Raw genomic sequence first — 4,571 nt, forward strand, 5'->3', positions numbered from 1 at the left:
TTGCCCTTCCATGCCGAGCATGCTGCAGTAGCGAGCAAGAGGGACAGTGTGTGTGTCTCACACACTCAACTGCCCAACCCACCCCTCCATGGGTGATTTGTCTCTACCGGCTGCTCTGGGTGCCCAAACCAACCTGCCTGCACAGCTGGGGAGAGGTGCATGACTGCTCTTGTCGCTTCCCCATCAGAAGTCATTTTTCTGTGTGGAAACAAAGAAATCTGCAGGGGCCATGAATTCTGCACACATGCAGTGGCATACAATTCCCCCAGGAGTAAAAGATAAAAGAAACAGCTGTTGGACTTTAGGAGTGGATCCTGACCTGATAATTTGGTCAGCAATGTTACTGGGACCATGAGGTAAGGGACTTCACCTAGAACCAAGGTAATGTTTGTAAAGTTTTAGTACTGGGAAACAGTTTATCTTTATTTCTCTTGTAACTATTTCTGACTTTAAATGTCTTAGATTGTAAAGCCCTTTCACCTGTAAAGGGTTAAGAAGCTAGAATAATCTCGCTGGCACCTGACCAAAATGACCAATGAGGAGACAAGATACTTTCAAAGCTGGAGGGGGGAGAAACAAAGGCTCTCTCGGTCTGTGTGTTGCTTTTGCCGGGACCAGAGCAGGAATGCAGGTCAGAACTCCTCTAAAGGGCTAATAAGCAATCTAGTTAGATATGCGTTAGATTCTGTTTTGTTTAAATGGCTGATAAAATAAGTTGTGCTGACTGGAATGTATATTCCTGTTTTTGTGTCTTTTTGTAACTTAAGGTTTTGCCTAGAGGGATTGAATCTGATCACCTCTGTAAAATCAGGATGATAAATACCTTACAGGGTAATTCTTTTACTTTAATTAAAATTCTTCCTTTTAAGAACCTGAGTGCTTTTTCATTGTTCTTAAGATCCAAGGGTTTGGGTCTGTGTTCACCTATGCAAATTGGTGAGGATTTTTATCAAGCCTTCCCCAGAAAAGGGGGTGTAGGACTTGTGGGGGATTTTGGGGGGAAAGACGTTTCCAAGTGGGCTCTTTCCCTGTTGTTTTTGTTAGATGCTTGGTGGTGGCAGCAATAAGGTTCAGGGACAAAAGGTAAAATAGTTTGTACCTTGGGGAAGTTTTAACATAAGCTGATAAAAATAAGCTTAGGGGTTTTTTTTATGGAGGTCCCTACATCTGTACCCTAGAGTTCAGAGTGGGGAAGGAACCTTGGTGTAGCTCCTGAGTTCCAGCCTCATAAGCCCATGTCAGCTGTGCTGCAAGTCTTTTATCACCCTGTAGATATATCCTTTGAGTCCTACTTTGTAAATTAGCTTTTGAATTTAGAACTCTACCTATTTTTGCATCTTGGTTCCCGAGTATTTCTTTACTGAATTAGTGATTTGCCAGATTTATACAGACACAAATTGCATACTTCAGCTGTCTGGGTCTAACTGATGGAAAAATATGGTGCAGCTTGCTTTTACATGGCATTGAACTGCTATTTTGTTAGTTCCGTTAGTCCTTGGAAATATTTAACTGTGCTTCATTGTGGCTGCCTATGTATCTTTAAGACATTTTTCATCCATCAGTCGTTGCCTTCTTTTGTAGGGCTGGTGTAGAGCAACAACTACAATTTCACCTGAAGTTGTATGATCCAAATGACTACCTCAGAAGGAAGTAGCAGAATTTATTGCAGTAATGCCTCATTCATATTTATAAATTGGGCAGTAGGTAGTGATATGTTGTGGGGAGCCACATTCGCACACCTGGGAGACCTTGATTTTTCCGTTTGTGCAATAGATATCCACATCTACCATGGTTTGGTTCAGAGTGGACCAAGATGACGGTGGGAGGTCAAATCCAAGATCATAGCCTGATTGCATGAAGCCAAACGAATGTTTCCAGAAAGGCTTGCGGGACTTAAGATGTTGTTCGGGGGGGCGGCGTTGTCAAGGTCTTGGTGAATAGGAAGACATCTGTTTTTCCTGGATTCGCTGAGCTTCGCGGAATGTTGCAGCAGTTCAGCGTATCAGCGGGAGAGCGATGTTAGGATAGGTAGCCATGGTGTTATGATGCATCACATCACTGTATTTAGCTGGGTATCTTCCATCAGTGGGGTGACCGGATAGCAAGTGTGAAAAATCTAGGTGGAGTGTGTGTCGGGGGTGGAAGGGTAATAGGCACCTTTATAAGACAAAATCCCAAATATCAGGACTGTCCCTATAAAATTGGAACATCTGGTCACCCTATCCCTCAATGACACTGCATTAGGGAGAATCAGTTCAGATCTTCTGAAGGTTGGAAGGTTACTCTGTAAGACAGAAATTGAGTAATGGTAATTGTGTTTAAATCTGATTCTTTTAAATAGCAAAATCCGTGCTGCTGCCTGAAAAGCCCAAATTTCTGGATTATCTATAAACACTTAATCTATCTGATACTAGTGATTATGTGTACATAGTTATTTACCTCCAACTCAAAACAAGATGCAAGCAAGGAGTAGGCACTGCACTGGATTTAATTACTAACAATTGGAGCTAGTGGGACAGAAGTGTCAGTGACATGGTTAATTTTACTCTGACTAACTAGAGTGTACGAGGGTATGTTTGTAAATTAAGCACTGCATCACAAATGTCCTCACTAGGAGGTCTGTTCTCTCCTCCATGTAACTCCCATTAAATTTACAGCGAAAGAACATTATGGAAATGTCCATGCAGCAGAATCTCTGATTTTTATGACCTAGTTTTGTCATTATTGTTTGTGATGCTGAGTCAGGTGGTAAACATTTTAGATGTTTGTGCATTTAAGAGTATTTGCTGGGTTTTCATCGCCCCCCCAGACAGATGGAATCAACGTAGCTAACTACACCTGCTACTGCAACACTCTCTTGTAGTGTATAGCTATTATGTTTACAATGACAGGTGGTGGTATGTGAAATAAAAGCTATGGCAACTTGTAAGTATTGCACTTGTTCAGGTAATTCCTGTGAGGTGTTGATTCTTAATGGGTTGTTTGAAACAACATAGGGAGAAAGCTTTTGAAAAAAAAAAAAATTCCTCTCCAGGTAGACTTCCCCTCCCCTTGTCCAGGTAGACTTTTGCAAATACATTACTGTGAAATGTCAAGTTTTGTTTGTTAGAAATGATCCATGTAATATACTGCATGAATTGAACTGGAAGTTTTTCTTTTTGACGCTTGAACAGTGTTCTTTTCCAGGTTGGCAGCAAATTACATTTCATTGAGTGTTTGCATTTTGTTCAATTATATTATTGAAGAAGCTTCTTTGAAAAATAGATTTTGATTGGTCAGAGTGCATAGGTAAAGCATAAAAAATGGAATTATAAATGGCCACTTTAATGTAGTTTGAAAGTTTTATTGTATTTTATGGTTACACTTTGCATTTACCTATCACCTTCTATCTGAAGATATCAGACCTCTACAAGCATTTAGGAATTTAATCTCACAAGAAACTCTGTGACATAGATAACTTTTATTATTCCCTTGTTGATGGAATAGTCAGCACTGATCAAGCTTCCAAGGTACAATATTTTACTTGTTCTACAACTTCACGGCTGCTGTATTTCAAAACTTTATCTGTTGTTCCTTTTCCAAGATGTAACCACTTCATGTTCTTGACATTTACTATAAGTCCAAGTCATCTACACTTATTTTTTTAAGGTATCAAAGCATAGCATCATTAAACATGTCTGCTAGTTGTACAATATCTGCATAAGCTAAGGCCCAGATATGGCATTGTGTAACATGCGAGCAGACTGCTGTACCTAGCTAGAGCCCCACTGAAGTCGGTGGGAAATTCTGTGGGTACAGCAGACTGCCTCTGCATTACTTAGTACTAAATTTGGACATGAATGATTGTTTCATAGGGCAAAAACAAATGTCAAACCTTCCCCATTCTAAAATTCTGTCACATACTGTTGCCTTTAATTCTACCTTTGCACATTCTTCAGAGTGTCCTAAAGATGATTTTCTCCATGTTAGGATTCTAGCTAATACAAAGTGAGCTATGTCATTTTGCTTTTGGGGTGTTAACTGTATGCCACTGAAACATGCTTCCCACCTTGTTCTCTAGTAATTTGTTTCCAAATATGTAGAATGGACATCTGATATATAATATTACAAGTTATGATGATTTAAAACCAGTTGGCTATAGCAGTTTAACATTTCTGGGGTGCAATCCAGACAAGAGGGGCTGTATCACCCCTGCCCTCCGAACTTGGGTGCCGCATGATGCTTTGCTGCTGTAGCTCCGACCTGGACTGCTCACAAAGAGCCTTCCAGCATGCAAGTAACACCTTGAGGGTATAGCTGTAGCCTGCTAGCTATACATCAGTCACACTGTAGCTTCCACAAGCCTTGGCTACCACTTGCAGGGTGACCCCAAACCACTCCCAGTCCCCAATTTCCACCCACAACGTGTGTTCAGCCCTCTCCTGGACAGTCCAGATGTATTCGGTCCATTGCCCCTCGAAGGGGATCAGTATACAACAGTTTGCTACCATAAATTGAGTTACCCATGCAGTTTACAATACTGAATTAGTTTTTGATTAAAGACTAAAGTCTGTTTTAGGGATTTAAAGGTA

Source organism: Caretta caretta, chromosome 4 (assembly GCF_965140235.1).
Source record: "Caretta caretta isolate rCarCar2 chromosome 4, rCarCar1.hap1, whole genome shotgun sequence".
Lineage (NCBI taxonomy): Eukaryota > Metazoa > Chordata > Testudines > Cheloniidae > Caretta > Caretta caretta.